Below are 20,691 nucleotides of genomic sequence, written 5' to 3'. Positions count from 1 at the left end.
TTTGCACCTCGAAATTGAAGCCTCCCGCCTTACTTTGGATGTGTGGACCTCTGTCGGCTGTACCACCTGGCTTGCATTCCGAACCAAATTTAGTTTAAACCAGAGCAGCAGTGGGTAATGAATCGATTATACAGGGCGCCCGGGATAAGGAGGTAAGCTTCCTGCGTGGGAAGCAGGTAGACCCATATGTGGGTGATAGATAATAGGTATTAAGTTACTCCGGCGTGAGAACTGCGTTTAAGGTTAGGAATCGGGGGGCGACCCGATCTTAGGACTACCAGGAGGGACTAGCCCAAGAAAGGTAGAATAATGAGTATTTTAAGTTAAGCTACGCACTGGATGTGTTAGAGTTTACAGGTAAGTAGGATTGAAGTGTGCATGAGTGTGCATGAATTTATACTGTATTGTATGGAGAATGAAAGGTCAGTCACATGGTATTTGTGTATAAGGGAATGAATGATCTGTCATTGCAGCGTGTATTTGTGTTTATTGTGTGTGTGTCATTGATGTGTGTCATTGACTGACAAGGGATTCCCCAAATTGCCTACGGGCGTTGGGCAATCCGGACGAGTAAAATTGGCAGGGAATAATGAGAATGTTATGGAGAGCATGTGTAGACAGGGCTTTAAAACAAGTGTTCAATTACATCCCCACATTAACGGCTCTCCAGATGTAGCAAGGGAGAATGGGAGTGAAAGTCAAAAATAATAGGCTGTCAACCGACAGGGTGTTTATTCAACGGCATGGCCGGGGCTTGTATTTGGCCGATTTGGGATGGCAGAATGCGTTGAATGAAGGCAAAAATGACATGTGATGCTGACGTGAGTCCAATCGGAAGGATGGATGGTTATGGTTTCACCCGGTCCGTTTATCTGTCTGTCTGTCCGGACACAGAGCTCTTGGGGAGAGCCAGAATGGGTTGGGTTGACCAAGATGAATGTGGACAATATATTAATTGTTTATATTAATCTATTAATCTCTGTATATTAATCTGTAAAAATATATTAATCTCTGTGTGTGTGTGTCCGTATTTGTCTGGCTTTCTGGCTGTCTATGGAGTCATGTCTCTGAACACTGATTTTGAGGGAGTTGCTGGTGCGGACCAAAGCGGTGTCCGCGGTATCTACTGGGGGTCGAATGTCACTCCCTCAGTGTCTGCGAACTTGTCGTTCGGCAGTGTCGAAAGACAGGTTCGATTGTCGGTCTGTCTGCTTGATTTTCGGGTCTCACTCTGAGTATATGGCATATACTCTGAGTATATGGTCGTTTTCTGTTTTGTGCTTTAATGGTGGTTGATTTGACTTCCCTGAAAGGGGGACTGAAAATGCTTTGATTTTTTCGTGGATTGCCCATTGGGCATGTTTAGGATTTAATAGAGTGGTGGAGTTCTGTGAAATATGATGACGTTGTCTTATGGACACTTTGTGAGTGACTAGACACGTGCCTGGAAGGGGAAATTGTATTCATAACTCATGTGGGTTGTGTCTGAAGAAAAGGTTTAAAGTAAGTGTGAAGAAGGTCATGGAAAGTGCGAAGATGTTAAAGGAAAGTCGAAATAGATGGATCATTTGTCAATGACAAGTGACTTTGCAAGGTTTGCTAAGAAAGGGAGGGGAAAAGATTATAAAAGTTGATGGAAAAGACGGGAAATAAAGAAAAGTGGTTAGTTATGGACTGTTGTTTTGTGATAAGAAGGTGATTGGGGGCTGGTGAAGATTGGATCACGGCTCTGCAGACCAGGTGAACAGAACTCCACCAGGAGTGGGTATATGGGAATCACACCAATTAAATTATTGCTCAAAGGGAGGTGATAGAGCAAAATAAAAAAGATTGTCATGTGGACCGCAAGGCTAACCCCGCTCTTGCAGGGAAATGGTTTTGGGAGGCTAGTTATTTTTCAGATAATTTTTCCAGTGGGTTTATACTGATGTGAAATTCGCGTATCTAGGAAGGAAAGGAAAAAATTGTCCAGGTATTGATAGGATAACAGTGAAATTTTGAAGTGAAGTGAAGGATAACAGTGAAGAGTTAGTGTGTTCGTTGCGATTTTTGGGAATGGCAGGGTACTGTCGTACATGGATGATGGACCGACTGCGGAAAACGCCAGTAAGGCGTCGATACAATGTTGAACACCGAACGGTCCATGTGTTGGACAACAATGAAGGGTTCATAATTAATTTGGCACCTCAAGACAGACGTTCCGACATCCGCACCTACAGAGTTCGATGTAATACAATTACAAGCCGCGGCCTCAAACGTAGAACATCAAAAATTGGATTAAATTGGGAGCTCAGTGCCCCGCAGAAGGACAAATGTGGACGATTAATGACAAACCCGTGGCACCGCGAGCTTTATTGCCATGGTTGGCACGCATGGCGCATCCAAATGGCCATGTGTGCCATAGGGGGGTGAGGTGATGAGGCAGGTCACTTCCACCTGGGCAGCACCAGGCCTTTCGACTGTGGTTACCATGGTCTGTCGCTCGTGCGCTATATGTCATCGGTATCAGCGCCAGTGGATATGGCAGCCCTTGAATTACCTATCATGGATGACATGTTTTTAGAGTTTTGCATAGGTCTATCCCATGTGGCACGCAGCATACATGAACGCGTTCGGGAGGCCCTACCGGAGCCAACAAGCAAGCCTACCCACACCGTCGAGGCAGGAGATTACGTGCTGGTGAAGCATTTCACCCGTAAGACTGCGCTCGAACCAAGATGGACGGGGCCATACCAAGTTCTTCTGATCACACCAACAGCGGTGTTTTGTGAGGGCAAGTCGTCCTGGGTACATGCCACACATTGTAAGTTGGCCATACCCACAAACACAGACACCTCAAACGCACCACCACAGATCGAGGATGCTGCACCACCGCCTGTTAGGGGTGGCAATCACACTTAGTTTAATTTACAGCTTTGCCAGCACTGGGGACACGAGGGCATGGGCGAACACGGAGACATATGTATATGGCGACCAAACTGTTAAGGTCTACCGGCAGAGAGTTATCTGGGGTCAGAGGATAAATATACCCTGCTGCCATGTAAAGGAAGATGTATGGACACGGATAATGTGGAGGGTGTTGTACACAGACTCACATGGAAGGAAGACAGGTTTTGCTGCCCTCAGTCGTTTGAAGCAAGCGATTACTACAATGTGAATTCATGACGTCACAGAGCTCCCCCTACGATTATAGGCCACCATGCATTTCACACATATTAATTCCGCACCCACGGATCGAAAGCAAGAAAAAGCCAAAGGAAAATACGTATTGGACTGTGACCCGTGCAATGGCGAAAGTACAGAACCGATCACGGTGTTGGGTGTGTATGCATTTTCCCCACACCAGTACGACAGGGATAGAAATGGTAGTGCTACCCCTGTCCCTACGAGATATGTGCTCAGGACCCTTGCGTACCCCATGTCTGACCACAACCTTGGAACTGATAGGCCCAAATCTACCCAGCAGTGTGTTCCCGGGAGTTTCGATATACCCCACCCATTAAGCAGGCTTTGTTAGACAAACCACCTGATCCAGTCTGGGTGACAGAGCAAAAGGGACGGGTGTGTCTTATAGGAAAGGGACACGTTCAGATGGGAACCTCGGAATGTACCCATACCCTGCCATCCGACACCAGATGGAGAGAAAAGGGAGGCCCCCTTGTAATAACCATAGATGACCAAGCCCAGCATAACGTAACCAAGCTAACCATATCTTGGGGGACACCAAGCGCCACCCGCGTTGAGATCAGTAAATGCATGGCCTCGGCCCTTATCCCACCCCATGGAGTAATGTTTATTTGCGGAAATAAAGCATATCCATACCTACCCGAACAGTGGGGAGGGACTTGTTATCTGGGATCCATTTTTCCCAAGGTAAATTTGGTAAATCATGTATTATTTGATGTAGGGAAGATGATTAAAAGGAAGGTATTTTCGGAAATTAGTGAAAGTAAATATGGCATTTGAATTTCCAGACACGACACAGGAAATGCGGCTATGAATAAGCCAACCATCTGAGAGATAAGGTAACTAAATGCCAATTAGTGGGACGGGGGGCTAGGAATTGATCATGGTGTGTGTAAGAAAGTATTTTTCAGGATGGACGATGAAGAAATCGCCGTTGGAAAACCATGATCTTGACCACAGAGGCCGTCGATCTGAATGGGTCCTTCAACAAGGCAGATGTGACCAGCGCTTCAGAATTTTGTATTGATTTTTGTGATGACTGTGAAAATCCCTTGTGGGAACTGGCTACTGGCTGATGCCTGCATCGATGTTTGTGATGATTGTAATACTTGTGTTGAAAATCCCTTGCGTGTACTGGCTAACGCCTCTTATGTATTATGAATGATTGGCAAATAGATAGTCTCGCATTAGTAATGGAACGAATTGGAAACGAAACCTGAATCGCAGAACTACAATTGGAAAACGAATTAATGCATATGCAAACGATGGTGATGCAGAATCAAGTGGCTTTGGATATGTTGTTGGCAGAAAAGGAAGGAGTATATGGGGTGATCGATGAACCTATTTGATGCTTGGGATTCTGATAATGATTATGATTTTAGTTGGGATGATTATATCTGCGATTTAGAAAGTGTACGTTCTTTTAAAAATTATTTACACCACCCAGCAAATCACATTCACAGGGCTTGATGGCATTTAACGTCGATTGTTTGCCCTGATTCGCGAGGACCTCACTTGCATAAAGAGGGCCCCTTAATCTGGCTGGCAACCGGGTCGCACCTATGCCGCAGCGAGGGTGGATTCGGAATCTGGCGGGCGGCAGCAATCTCTTGACCAGGCGCCGTCGTCGCGAATTATGGCTAACAATTCATGCGTTGAATGTTAGACGACCAGTTAGGGCCGGTATCTCTCTTTGAGCATACGTGACGCTATGTCGTGCCTGGCATGTAACTAATTGATGAATTTGGTGTCTTTCCAAGGAGGTGTCTTGTAAAGACAAAGGAAGGAACTGTCAGCCATTAGGGTTTTAGCCCCATGACTCAATTGATCATAACATCTGAAATAATTATATATCGTGCTTCTGAAAACTGATTTGAACTCAACTGCAGACAGAGGTGAGTGGACAAAATGTGGTTTCGAGGCTCAACGTGCAGGGTGGATCCTTAGCCTAGTAAATTAGTCCTTGAATGAATGTGCCAAACAGTAGATAAAATGCTCTCGACCCACGTACAGGAAAAAGATGTCATCCAAACGCCTCCTTCACAACGGGAATAATTAATTATATATCTTCGTAGTGTTTAGTATGTCTCCTAAACCAAGGACGTATCCAATCTTCATCTACCATTTAGCCTAGTGTATAAGAATATTTACTTCGGCCTGCGCTCGGGTCTGATATGTTTAGATAGATAGCCAAAAAAAGCATAGCCTATCAGTATGCTTACATCTTGTTGTCTAAATTTGACCTTCTATAGGACGGGACAATGGGAGATGTTGTCCTTATGGCCTTGTATTGCTATGTCTTTAGCGCAGATTCTTGTCTAATATTTTGCTATAAATGAAATGCCTTTCCACTTATTTTTCAGCGAGTGTCTTGAGGAATTGTCCGCTGCGTGTTAGGCGGTACATTCTCGAGCCTCGCTCCACACGTGTGTGTATAATCGATTCTATTAAACATTTTTGCTCTGATTCTTCTTCTTCTTCCTTCCCTTGAGGTCTTCGACCGAGACACGTTCCTGAGCCACGCGCACAAAGGCCTCTGACAAGTACTCGGAATTGCAGCTGAACACAAATGAATGCACCAACTTTTCTGAACCCTGCTGGACTTCACATGACCTCTTTCTGAACCCTGCTGAACTTCACATGACCTCTATCTGAACCCTGCTGGACTTCACACGACCTCTATCTGAACCATGCTGGACTTCACATGACCTCTTTCTGAACCCTACTGGACCTACTGCGACCTCTTTCTGTACCCTGCTGGACCTCCTATGACCTCTTTCTGAACCCTGCTGGACTTCACATGACCTCTATCTGAACCCTGCTGGACTTCACATGACCTCTTTCTGAACCCTGCTGGACCTACTGCGACCTCTTTCTGTACCCTGCTGGACCTCCTATGACCTCTTTCTGAACCCTGCTGAACCTCCTCTGACCTCTTTCTGAACCCTGCTTGACCTCCTACGACATCTTTCTGAACCCTGCTGGACTTCACATGACCTCTATCTGAACCCTGCTGGACTTCACATGACCTCTTTCTGAACCCTGCTGGACCTACTGCGACCTCTTTCTGTACCCTGCTGGACCTCCTATGACCTCTTTCTGAACCCTGCTGGACTTCACATGACCTCGATCTGAACCCTGCTGGACTTCACATGACCTCTCTCTGAACCCTGCTGGACCTACTGCGACCTCTTTCTGTACCCTGCTGGACCTCCTATGACCTCTTTCTGTACCCTGCTGGACCTCCTATGACCTCTTTCTGAACCCTGCTGAACCTCCTCTGACCTCTTTCTGAACCATGATTGACCTCCTACGACATCTTTCTGAACCCTGCTGGACTTCACATGACCTCTATCTGAACCCTGCTGGACTTCACATGACCTCTATCTGAACCCTGCTGGACTTCACATGACCTCTTTCTGAACCCTGCTGGACCTACTGCGGCCTCTTTCTGTACCCTGCTGGACCTCCTATGACCTCTTTCTGTACCCTGCTGGACCTCCTATGACCTCTTTCTGAACCCTGGTGAACCTCCTCTGACCTCTTTCTGAACCCTGCTTGACCTCCTACGACATCTTTCTGAACCCTGCTGGACTTCACATGACCTCTTTCTGAACCCTGCTGGACCTACTGCGACCTCTTTCTGTACCCTGCTGGACCTCCTATGACCTCTTTCTGAACCCTGCTGGACCTACTGCGACCTCTTTCTGTACCCTGCTGGACCTCCTATGACCTCTTTCTGAACCCTGCTGAACCTCCTCTGACCTCTTTCTGAACCCTGCTTGACCTCCTACGACATCTTTCTGAACCCTGCTGGACTTCACATGACAGTGCCTTTTCACTGACGGTCTGCCAGTCTTCGTTGGTCGACATTGCAGATACCAGTGTACTTCACGAAGCATGGGCGAGCTTTCGCAGGCAGCCGGAACAAATGACAAATTCCTCCTCCAACCATATTTGAACGTTGGGCCTGGCCAGCAGGTTCGTGAAAGACTTGAGCCCAGCTTGACCCTCGTTCCGATGGCGGTGATACCTTGGGTTTCTCTGTTCCACAAGGAAGTAGAACTAAAAAAGCAGGTTTGGAACGGGAAGATGACGTAATCTGTTGCCAAATCCTTGACGCGAGGGTCGCGACTGTATTTTAAAAAGGTGACCAAGGTTACTCAATCGTCACCAAGGGGTGGACTACCACTCCAATGAATTCGACTTCAGGAAAATATGTTGAAGAAGCAAAGCGACCACGCGACTTCATTAAATATTGCTAAAAGTGAAGTCAAAATCAGTTTTGAGCCAGGTAGGAGTCGAACCTACAATCTTCTGATTCGTAGTCAGACGCGTTATCCATTGCGCCACTGGCCCATGTGACTGCTAGCTACCACTCCTACTGATATGTTTTAGTGCTGCAATAATGAGTGATCAACGTTAGGGGTCTCCGGTTGTCGCAGACGTGCACGTTCCTGAGCCACGCGCACAAAGGCCTCTGACAAGTACTCGGAATTGCAGCTGAACACAAATGAATGCACCAACTTTTCTGAACCCTGCTGGACTTCACATGACCTCTTTCTGAACCCTGCTGAACTGCACATGACCTCTATCTGAACCCTGCTGGACTTCACACGACCTCTATCTGAACCATGCTGGACTTCACATGACATATATCTGAACCCTGCTGGACTTCACATGACTCCTTTCTGAACCCTGCTGGACTTCACATGACCTCTATCTGAACCTGCTGGACTTCACATGACCTCTTTCTGAACCCTGCTGGACCTACTGCGACCTCTTTCTGTACCCTGCTGGACCTCCTATGACCTCCTTCTGAACCCTGCTGAAACTCCTCTGACCTCTTTCTGAACCCTGCTTGACCTCCTACGACATCTTTCTGAACCCTGCTGGACTTCACATGACCTCTATCTGAACCCTGCTGGACTTCACATGACCTCTATCTGAACCCTGCTGGACTTCACATGACCTCTTTCTGAACCCTGCTGGACCTACTGCGACCTCTTTCTGTACCCTGCTGGACCTCTTATGACCTCTTTCTGAACCCTGCTGAACCTCCTCTGACCTCTTTCTGAACCCTGATTGACCTCCTACGACATCTTTCTGAACCCTGCTGGACTTCACATGACCTCTATCTGAACCCTGCTGGACTTCACATGACCTCTATCTGAACCCTGCTGGACTTCACATGACCGTGCCTTTTCACTGACGGTCTGCCAGTCTTCGTTGGTCGACGTTGCAGATCCCAGTGTACTTCAGGAAGCATGGGCGAGCTTTCGCAGGCAGCCGGAACAAATGATAAATTCCTCCTCCAACCATATTTGAACGTTGGGCCTGGCCAGCAGGTTCGGGAAAGACTTGAGCCCAGCCTGACCCTCGTTCCGATGGCGGTGATACCTTGGGTTTCTCTGTTCCTCAAGGAAGTAGAACTAAAAAAGCAGGTTTCGAACGGGAAGATGACGTAATCTGTTGCCAAATCCTTGACGCGAGGGTCGCGACTGTATTTTAAAGAGGTGACCAAGGTTACTCAATCGTCACCAAGGGGTGGACTACCACTCCAATGAATTCGACTTCAGGAAAATATGTTGAAGAAGCAAAGCGACCACGCGACTTCATTAAATATTGCTAAAAGTGAAGTCAAAATCAGTTCTGAGCCAGGTAGGAGTCGAACTTTCAATCTTCTGATTCGTAGTCAGATGCGTTATCCATTGCGCCACTGGCCCATGTGACTACTAGCTATCACTCCTACTGATATGTTTTAGTGCTGCAATAATGAGTGATCAACGTAAGGGGTCTCCGGTTGTCGCAGACGTGCACTTTCCTGAGGCACGCGCACAAAGGCCTCTGACAAGTACTCGGAATTGCAGCTGAACACAAATGAATGCACCAACTTTTCTGAACCCTGCTGGACTTCACATGACATATATCTGAACCCTGCTGGACTTCACATGACTCCTTTCTGAACCCTGCTAGACTTCACATGACCTCTATCTGAACCCTGCTGGACTTCACATGACCTCTTTCTGAACCCTGCTGGACCTACTGCGACCTCTTTCTGTACCCTGCTGGACCTCCTATGACCTCTTTCTGAACCCTGCTGAACCTCCTCTGACCTCTTTCTGAACCCTGATTGACCTCCTACGACATCTTTCTGAACCCTGCTGGACTTCACATGACCTCTATCTGAACCCTGCTGGACTTCACATGACCTCTATCTGAACCCTGCTGGACTTCACATGACCGTGCCTTTTCACTGACGGTCTGCCAGTCTTCGTTGGTCGACGTTGCAGATCCCAGTGTACTTCAGGAAGCATGGGCGAGCTTTCGCAGGCAGCCGGAACAAATGACAAATTCCTCCTCCAACCATATTTGAACGTTGGGCCTGGCCAGCAGGTTCGTGAAAGACTTGAGCCCAGCTTGACCCTCGTTCCGATGGCGGTGATACCTTGGGTTTCTCTGTTCCTCAAGGAAGTAGACCTAAAAAAGCAGGTTTGGAACGGGAAGATGACGTAATCTGTTGCCAAATCCTTGACGTAAGGGTCGCGACTGTATTTTAAAGAGGTGACCAAGGTTACTCAATCGTCACCAAGGGGTGGACTACCACTCCAATGAATTCGACTTCAGGAAAATATGTTGAAGAAGCAAAGCGACCACGCGACTTCATTAAATATTGCTAAAAGTGAAGTCAAAATCAGTTTTGAGCCAGGTAGGAGTCGAACCTACAATCTTCTGATTCGTAGTCAGACGCGTTATCCATTGCGCCACTGGCCCATGTGACTACTATCTATCACTCCTACTGAGATGTTTTAGTGCTGCAATAATGAGTGATCAACGTAAGGGGTCTCCGGTTGTCGCAGACGTGCACTTTCCTGAGCCACGCGCACAAAGGCCTCTGACAAGTACTCGGAATTGCAGCTGAACACAAATGAATGCACCAACTTTTCTGAACCCTGCTGGACTTCACATGACCTCTTTCTGAACCCTGCTGAACCTCCTCTGACCTCTTTCTGAACCCTGATTGACCTCCTACGACATCTTTCTGAACCCTGCTGGACTTCACATGACCTCTATCTGAACCCTGCTGGACTTCACATGACCTCTTTCTGAACCCTGCTGGACCTACTGCGACCTCTTTCTGTACCCTGCTGGACCTCCTATGACCTCTTTCTGAACCCTGCTGAACCTCCTCTGACCTCTTTCTGAACCCTGCTTGACCTCCTACGACATCTTTCTGAACCCTGCTGGACTTCACATGACCGTGCCTTTTCACTGACGGTCTGCCAGTCTTCGTTGGTCGACGTTGCAGATCCCAGTGTACTTCAGGAAGCATGGGCGAGCTTTCGCAGGCAGCCGGAACAAATGACAAATTCCTCCTCCAACCATATTTGAACGTTGGGCCTGGCCAGCAGGTTCGTGAAAGACTTGAGCCCAGCTTGACCCTCGTTCCGATGGCGGTGATACCTTGGGTTTCTCTGTTCCTCAAGGAAGTAGAACTAAAAAAGCAGGTTTGGAACGGGAAGATGACGTAATCTGTTGCCAAATCCTTGACGCGAGGGTCGCGACTGTATTTTAAAGAGGTGACCAAGGTTATTCAATCGTCACCAAGGGGTGGACTACCACTCCAATGAATTCGACTTCAGGAAAATATGTTGAAGAAGCAAATCGACCACGCGACTTCATTAAATATTGCTAAAAGTGAAGTCAAAATCACTTTTGAGCCAGGTAGGAGTCGAACCTACAATCTTCTGATTCGTAGTCAGACGTGTTATCCATTGCGCCACTGGCCCATGTGACTACTAGCTATCACTCCTACTGATATGATTTAGTGCTGCAATAATGAGTAATCAACGTAAGGGGTCTCCGGTTGTCGCAGACGTGCACGTTCCTGAGCCACGCGCACAAAGGCCTCTGACAAGTACTCGGAATTGCAGCTGAACACAAATGAATGCACCAACTTTTCTGAACCCTGCTGGACTTCACATGACATATATCTGAACCCTGCTGGACTTCACATGACTCCTTTCTGAACCCTGCTGGACTTCACATGACCTCTATCTGAACCCTGCTGGACTTCACATGACCTCTTTCTGAACCCTGCTGGACCTACTGCGACCTCTTTCTGTACCCTGCTGGACCTCCTATGACCTCTTTCTGAACCCTGCTGAACCTCCTCTGACCTCTTTCTGAACCCTGATTGACCTCCTACGACATCTTTCTGAACCCTGCTGGACTTCACATGACCTCTATCTGAACCCTGCTGGACTTCACATGACCTCTATCTGAACGCTGCTGGACTTCACATGACCTCTTTCTGAACCCTGCTGGACCTACTGCGACCTCTTTCTGTACCCTGCTGGACCTCCTATGACCTCTTTCTGAACCCTGCTGAACCTCCTCTGACCTCTTTCTGAACCCTGCTTGACCTCCTACGACATCTTTCTGAACCCTGCTGGACTTCACATGACCGTGCCTTTTCACTGACGGTCTGCCAGTCTTCGTTGGTCGACGTTGCAGATCCCAGTGTACTTCAGGAAGCATGGGCGAGCTTTCGCAGGCAGCCGGAACAAATGACAAATTCCTCCTCCAACCATATTTGAACGTTGGGCCTGGCCAGCAGGTTCGTGAAAGACTTGAGCCCAACTTGACCCTCGTTCCGATGGCGGTGATACCTTGGGTTTCTCTGTTCCTCAAGGAAGTAGAACTAAAAAAGCAGGTTTGGAACGGGAAGATGACGTAATCTGTTGCCAAATCCTTGACGCGAGGGTCGCGACTGTATTTTAAAGAGGTGACCAAGGTTATTCAATCGTCACCAAGGGGTGGACTACCACTCCAATGAATTCGACTTCAGGAAAATATGTTGATGAAGCAAAGCGACCACGCGACTTCATTAAATATTGCTAAAAGTGAAGTCAAAATCAGTTTTGAGCCAGGTAGGAGTCGAACCTACAATCTTCTGAGTCGTAGTCAGACGCGTTATCCATTGCGCCACTGGCCCATGTGACGACTAGCTATCACTCCTACTGATTTGTTTTAGTGCTGCAATAATGAGTGATCAACGTAAGGGGTCTCCGGTTGTCGCAGACGTGCACGTTCCTGAGCTACGCGCACAAAGGCCTCTGACAAGTACTCGGAATTGCAGCTGAACACAAATGAATGCACCAACTTTTCTGAACCCTGCTGGACTTCACATGACATATATCTGAACCCTGCTGGACTTCACATGACTCCTTTCTGAACCCTGCTGGACTTCACATGACCTCTATCTGAACCAGGCTGGACTTCACATGACCTCTTTCTGAACCCTGCTGGACCTACTGCGACCTCTTTCTGTACCCTGCTGGACCTCCTATTACCTCTTTCTGAACCCTGCTGAACCTCCTCTGACCTCTTTCTGAACCCTGATTGACCTCCTACGACATCTTTCTGAACCCTGCTGGACTTCACATGACCTCTATCTGAACCCTGCTGGACTTCACATGACCTCTATCTGAACGCTGCTGGACTTCACATGACCTCTTTCTGAACCCTGCTGGACCTACTGCGACCTCTTTCTGTACCCTGCTGGACCTCCTTTGACCTCTTTCTGAACCCTGCTGAACCTCCTCTGACCTCTTTCTGAACCCTGATTGACCTCCTACGACATCTTTCTGAACCCTGCTGGACTTCACATGACCTCTATCTGAACCCTGCTGGACTTCACATGACCTCTTTCTGAACCCTGCTGGACCTACTGCGACCTCTTTCTGTACCCTGCTGTACCTCCTATGACCTCTTTCTGAACCCTGCTGAACCTCCTCTGACCTCTTTCTGAACCCTGCTTGACCTCCTACGACATCTTTCTGAACCCTGCTGGACTTCACATGACCGTGCCTTTTCACTGACGGTCTGCCAGTCTTCGTTGGTCGACGTTGCAGATCCCAGTGTACTTCAGGAAGCATGGGCGAGCTTTCGCAGGCAGCCGGAACAAATGACAAATTCCTCCTCCAACCATATTTGAACGTTGGGCCTGGCCAGCAGGTTCGTGAAAGACTTGAGCCCAGCTTGACCCTCGTTCCGATGGCGGTGATACCTTGGGTTTCTCTGTTCCTCAAGGAAGTAGAACTAAAAAAGCAGGTTTGGAACGGGAAGATGACGTAATCTGTTGCCAAATCCTTGACGCGAGGGTCGCGACTGTATTTTAAAGAGGTGACCAAGGTTACTCAATCGTCACCAAGGGGTGGACTACCACTCCAATGAATTCGACTTCAGGAAAATATGTTGAAGAAGCAAAGCGACCACGCGACTTCATTAAATATTGCTAAAAGTGAAGTCAAAATCAGTTTTGAGCCAGGTAGGAGTCGACCCAACAATCTTCTGATTCGTAGTCAGACGCGTTATCCATTGCGAGGTAGGAGTCGACCCTACAATCTTCTGATTCGTAGTCAGACGCGTTATCCATTGCGCCACTGGCCCATGTGACTACTAGCTATCACTCCTACTGATATGTTTTAGTGCTGCAATAATGAGTGATCAACGTAAGGGGTCTCCGGTTGTCGCAGACGTGCACTTTCCTGAGCCACGCGCACAAAGGCCTCTGACAAGTACTCGGAATTGCAGCTGAACACAAATGAATGCACCAACTTTTCTGAACCCTGCTGGACTTCACATGACATATATCTGAACCCTGCTGGACTTCACATGACTCCTTTCTGAACCCTGCTGGACTTCACATGACCTCTATCTGAACCCTGCTGGACTTCACATGACCTCTTTCTGAACCCTGCTGGACCTACTGCGACCTCTTTCTGTACCCTGCTGGACCTCCTATGACCTCTTTCTGAACCCTGCTGAACCTCCTCTGACCTCTTTCTGAACCCTGATTGACCTCCTACGACATCTTTCTGAACCCTGCTGGACTTCACATGACCTCTATCTGAACCCTGCTGGACTTCACATGACCTCTATCTGAACGCTGCTGGACTTCACATGACCTCTTTCTGAACCCTGCTGGACCTACTGCGACCTCTTTCTGTACCCTGCTGGACCTCCTATGACCTCTTTCTGAACCCTGCTGAACCCCCTCTGACCTCTTTCTGAACCCTGCTTGACCTCCTACGACATCTTTCTGAACCCTGCTGGACTTCACATGACCGTGCCTTTTCACTGACGGTCTGCCAGTCTTCGTTGGTCGACGTTGCAGATCCCAGTGTACTTCAGGAAGCATGGGCGAGCTTTCGCAGGCAGCCGGAACAAATGACAAATTCCTCCTCCAACCATATTTTAACGTTGGGCCTGGCCAGCAGGTTCGTGAAAGACATGAGCCCAGCTTGACCCTCGTTCCGATGGCGGTGATAACTTGGGTTTCTCTGTTCCTCAAGGAAGTAGAACTAAAAAAAGCAGGTTTGGAACGGGAAGATGACGTAATCTGTTGCCAAATCCTTGACGCGAGGTTCGCGACTGTATTTTAAAGAGGTGACCAAGGTTACTCAATCGTCACCAAGGGGTGGACTACCACTCCAATGAATTCGACTTCAGGAAAATATGTTGAAGAAGCAAAGCGACCACGCGACTTCATTAAATATTGCTAAAAGTGAAGTCAAAATCAGTTTTGAGCCAGGTAGGAGTCGAACCTACAATCTTCTGATTCGTAGTCAGACGCGTTATCCATTGCGCCACTGGCCCATGTGACGACTAGCTATCACTCCTACTGATATGTTTTAGTGCTGCAATAATGAGTGATCAACGTAAGGGGTCTCCGGTTGTCGCAGACGTGCACGTTCCTGAGCCACGCGCACAAAGGCCTCTGACAAGTACTCGGAATTGCAGCTGAACACAAATGAATGCACCAACTTTTCTGAACCCTGCTGGACTTCACATGACATATATCTGAACCCTGCTGGACTTCACATGACTCCTTTCTGAACCCTGCTGGACTTCACATGACCTCTATCTGAACCCTGCTGGACTTCACATGACCTCTTTCTGAACCCTGCTGGACCTACTGCGACCTCTTTCTGTACCCTGCTGGACCTCCTATGACCTCTTTCTGAACCCTGCTGAACCTCCTCTGACCTCTTTCTGAACCCTGATTGACCTCCTACGACATCTTTCTGAACCCTGCTGGACTTCACATGACCTCTATCTGAACCCTGCTGGACTTCACATGACCTCTATCTGAACGCTGCTGGACTTCACATGACCTCTTTCTGAACCCTGCTGGACCTACTGCGACCTCTTTCTGTACCCTGCTGGACCTCCTATGACCTCTTTCTGAACCCTGCTGAACCTCCTCTGACCTCTTTCTGAACCCTGCTTGACCTCCTACGACATCTTTCTGAACCCTGCTGGACTTCACATGACCGTGCCTCTTCACTGACGGTCTGCCAGTCTTCGTTGGTCGACGTTGCAGATCCCAGTGTACTTCAGGAAGCATGGGCGAGCTTTCGCAGGCAGCCGGAACAAATGACAAATTCCTCCTCCAACCATATTTGAACGTTGGGCCTGGCCAGCAGGTTCGTGAAAGACTTGAGCCCAACTTGACCCTCGTTCCGATGGCGGTGATACCTTGGGTTTCTCTGTTCCTCAAGGAAGTAGAACTAAAAAAGCAGGTTTGGAACGGGAAGATGACGTAATCTGTTGCCAAATCCTTGACGCGAGGGTCGCGACTGTATTTTAAAGAGGTGACCAAGGTTATTCAATCGTCACCAAGGGGTGGACTACCACTCCAATGAATTCGACTTCAGGAAAATATGTTGAAGAAGCAAAGCGACCACGCGACTTCATTAAATATTGCTAAAAGTGAAGTCAAAATCAGTTTTGAGCCAGGTAGGAGTCGAACCTACAATCTTCTGAGTTGTAGTCAGACGCGTTATCCATTGCGCCACTGGCACATGTGACTACTAGCTATCACTCCTACTGATATGTTTTAGTGCTGCAATAATGAGTGATCAACGTAAGGGGTCTCCGGTTGTCGCAGACGTGCACGTTCCTGAGCTACGCGCACAAAGGCCTCTGACAAGTACTCGGAATTGCAGCTGAACACAAATGAATGCACCAACTTTTCTGAACCCTGCTGGACTTCACATGACATATATCTGAACCCTGCTGGACTTCACATGACTCCTTTCTGAACCCTGCTGGACTTCACATGACCTCTATCTGAACCCTGCTGGACTTCACATGACCTCTTTCTGAACCCTGCTGGACCTACTGCGACCTCTTTCTGTACCCTGCTGGACCTCCTATGACCTCTTTCTGAACCCTGCTGAACCTCCTCTGACCTCTTTCTGAACCCTGATTGACCTCCTACGACATCTTTCTGAACCCTGCTGGACTTCACATGACCTCTATCTGAACCCTGCTGGACTTCACATGACCTCTATCTGAACGCTGCTGGACTTCACATGACCTCTTTCTGAACCCTGCTGGACCTACTGCGACCTCTTTCTGTACCCTGCTGGACCTCCTATGACCTCTTTCTGAACCCTGCTGAACCTCCTCTGACCTCTTTCTGAACCCTGATTGACCTCCTACGACATCTTTCTGAACCCTGCTGGACTTCACATGACCTCTATCTGAACCCTGCTGGACTTCACATGACCTCTTTCTGAACCCTGCTGGACCTACTGCGACCTCTTTCTGTACCCTGCTGGACCTCCTATGACCTCTTTCTGAACCCTGCTGAACCTCCTCTGACCTCTTTCTGAACCCTGCTTGACCTCCTACGACATCTTTCTGAACCCTGCTGGACTTCACATGACCGTGCCTTTTCACTGACGGTCTGCCAGTCTTCGTTGGTCGACGTTGCAGATCCCAGTGTACTTCAGGAAGCATGGGCGAGCTTTCGCAGGCAGCCGGAACAAATGACAAATTCCTCCTCCAACCATATTTGAACGTTGGGCCTGGCCAGCAGGTTCGTGAAAGACTTGAGCCCAGCTTGACCCTCGTTCCGATGGCGGTGATACCTTGGGTTTCTCTGTTCCTCAAGGAAGTAGAACTAAAAAAGCAGGTTTGGAACGGGAAGATGATGTAATCTGTTGCCAAATCCTTGACGCGAGGGTCGCGACTGTATTTTAAAGAGGTGACCAAGGCTACTCAATCGTCACCAAGGGGTGGACTACCACTCCAATGAATTCGACTTCAGGAAAATATGTTGAAGAAGCAAAGCGACCACGCGACTTCATTAAATATTGCTAAAAGTGATGTCAAAATCAGTTTTGAGCCAGGTAGGAGTTGAACCTACAATCTTCTGATTCGTTGTCAGACGCGTTATCCATTGCGCCACTGGCCCATGTGACTACTAGCTATCACTCCTACTGATATGTTTTAGTGCTGCAATAATGAGTGATCAACGTAAGGGGTCTCCAGTTGTCGCAGACGTGCACGTTCCTGAGCCACGCGCACAAACGCCTCTGACAAGTACTCGGAATTGCAGCTGAACACAAATGAATGCACCAACTTTTCTGAACCCTGCTGGACTTCACATGACCTCTTTCTGAACCCTGCTGAACTTCACATGACCTCTATCTGAACCCTGCTGGACTTCACACGACCTCTATCTGAACCCTGCTGGACTTCACATGACCTCTATCTGAACCCTGCTGGACTTCACATTACCTCTTTCTGAACCCTGCTGGACCTACTGCGACCTCTTTCTGTACCCTGCTGGACCTCCTATGACCTCTTTCTGAACCCTGCTGAACCTCCTCTGACCTCTTTCTGAACCCTGCTTGACCTCCTACGACATCTTTCTGAACCCTGCTGGACTTCACATGACCTCTATCTGAACCCTGCTGGACTTCACATGACCTCTATCTGAACCCTGCTGGACTTCACATGACAGTGCCTTTTCACTGACGGTCTGCCAGTCTTCGTTGGTCGACGTTGCAGATCCCAGTGTACTTCAGGAAGCATGGGCGAGCTTTCGCAGGCAGCCGGATAAAATGACAAATTCCTCCTCCAACCATATTTGAACGTTGGGCCTGGCCAGCAGGTTCGTGAAAGACTTGAGCCCAGCTTGACCCTCGTTCCGATGGCGGTGATACCTTGGGTTTCTCTGTTCCTCAAGGAAGTAGAACTAAAAAAGCAGGTTTGGAACGGGAAGATGACGTAATCTGTTGCCAAATCCTTGACGCGAGGGTCGTGTAGGGGAATTTGTAGCTGAGAGACTCACAGGACTCCAATGACCGGACACAGGTTTACAAAAGGTCTGGTTTATTAACTGGTTATTCACTTCATTCCATTTACCAAATAATACCGCATAATATAATGGATCAGGTTAACTCTTTTCGCATGGTCCTTCTCGTTCGGCTGATGTTCCTCTGCCACTCCCGTTGGTCAGAGCTTCTGGTAGCAGGTTCTGTCGACTCCACATTTGCTCTCGTTTATATGGACAAACTGGACTTAATCCCCTCTCCGCTAATGCCCCGAGGTCATGCATGTACCAACTCCTGGTATCAGCTCGCTCCCCTCCTGTTGTGAGTTCCGTTTACCAAACGATAGGGGGGGTGCTTCAGCCAGGGGCTGTGACCAGGTGGACAAGAGATTTATCATGTTCGGGCGCATTCCTGACTCATTTACAAACTCGTCTTTCACAGAGTTTGCATGTAAAATGTATCTGCTTTGTTACCAGGTTAATTAATAAGTTACCAGTGCCAATTAATAAGTTACACTGAGTTACACTTCCACAATTCCCTCATCTTTGTGTTTTTTGTTTATATTAACCATTAATCTAAACATCAATATAAGTAAACAATCAATCACTACAAGTAAACATCATTACAAGTATAAGTAAATAATTAATCAATCACTACAAGTAAACATCATTACAAGTATAAGTAAATAATCAATCACTTTGGTAATCAAATTCCCTTGGGCATACACCGTCATCCTGCAAGAATCACAAAACATTTCGTTGGTCATTGACTCCTTCCATATCGTTCAATCTATTGCATTTGCATCACAAATATATTTTCAAAACAACACTTCACCATCACCAAGATACAACAATTTCACTTCATTTTCAAGTTTTGTAAAGCATCTGCACCATCTGGTAAAAAACGTTTGCCTCCACACAAATGTTGACTTTGTTTGAAAGGAAGGGCTGATCACTTGTGTTTGAATCCTGGTATGAAACATTTTCTCCTAATGTCTTCATAGCTCCTGCACTACTTCGTGTAGGATTTCGCTGTTGTGGTAACATTGCGGAGTCATAGACTGACCCTGCTCTCCTTGTAGCATTCTTGCCACTTTTTGCTGTAAACCATAGTAATTCCTGAACACGGCCTTCACCCAGTTGTAGTCGACTTGCCTCCACCCTCATTGTGAGTGGGCAGCAAGTATTGGTGTGACGTTGATTGGCCAGCAAGATGTGGAACAGGGATGCCGGATGCATCCACAATGATGTTGGGACCATGGTGTTCAGGTCATTCATGGTCCTTACCAGGAGCAACCAGCAGAATCGTGCACAGCTGTTGTGACAAGGGCACAGCCGTTTTTTGCAGCTCCATGCTGGTTCCCCGGACGTTGGTGAAGTAATAACATATGTCCCCGCATTTCACAGAGGTTGCCGGTAAAATGTCGTTGTCCTGCAACTTCTGATGTGGTGAATGTTCGAAGCCTTCGAACAAGAGTAAGTGATCGCCTTTCTTTCATATGTTGCAGTGTGATGCAGGCAAATGGTCACATAAATTTCCTTGGTGAAGGTAAGCATTCATCTCCAAGTTACACGGGAGAATGTCTTCATCATTCTTTGAGAAAGAGGGTGTATGCCACGATTAACTTCATTTTTTAGCCACAAATTTTCTTTCTCGAACTTCTTCCCAATTCCGTTAGCAATCCCTCCAAAATGTGATCTCGTCTTATCCTTATGCTCAGTCACATCTGAATCTGCTTTCCGCACACACTGAATCAGATAGGGTGCATCTTACCATGAAATCAGCATAATCATGTATATCTTCCGACAGTTTCACATTCAACAATTTGTTATTTTTCCTTAACACAAAAAGTTATATTCATTTATATGCGTCACACAAATAATATTCAATCAGGTATGTATTTTATTACTAAACTAAGAATAGCATTGTATATGATTACAATCACAAACGGGAGTACCTAATTCCCAACAACAATTTTTTTCAAACCAACAAATTAAATATAATGTATTATTACCATAATTCCTCTCCACTTTTTCTTTTCCCTCTTTTTTTTTTTTTCTCCTAACAGTGTGTCACTCGTGGTGATATGAGTTCACTGATATTGTAATTGACACAACTCATAACATTGTCGTTATGCCATTATCTTAATTCTACTGTTTCATTTGCAACATCACTTGATTTAATCTTTTAATCTCAGTATTTATTCATATCATCATAACAATCTTTCTATTTTAGGTCCATATTTGTTTCTATTCTTATCAACCTCCTACGGTTTATCAATTTGTTCCAAAACACTGCAACCAAAGGTTTTAACCAAAGCTCTACCAAACTATTTCCAATTTGAACTCAACATGCTAATTAAACAACA

At 47.2% G+C, this 20,691-nt stretch overlaps 1 non-coding gene across 1 annotated transcript; it reads right to left on the bottom strand.

Annotated features, from left to right (window-relative positions):
• Window positions 1-15,985: 15,985 nt before the first annotated feature.
• Window positions 15,986-16,058, bottom strand: TRNAC-ACA (transfer RNA cysteine (anticodon ACA)). Its single transcript has one exon. It is a non-coding gene; the product is annotated as a tRNA-Cys (tRNA).
• Between the last annotated feature and the right edge of the window lie 4,633 nt (window positions 16,059-20,691).

This window comes from Myxine glutinosa, chromosome 9, assembly GCF_964187855.1.
Source record: "Myxine glutinosa chromosome 9, kmMyxGlut1.1, whole genome shotgun sequence".
Classification (NCBI taxonomy): domain Eukaryota; kingdom Metazoa; phylum Chordata; class Myxini; order Myxiniformes; family Myxinidae; genus Myxine; species Myxine glutinosa.
This window is presented reverse-complemented; position numbering and strand designations above follow the sequence as displayed.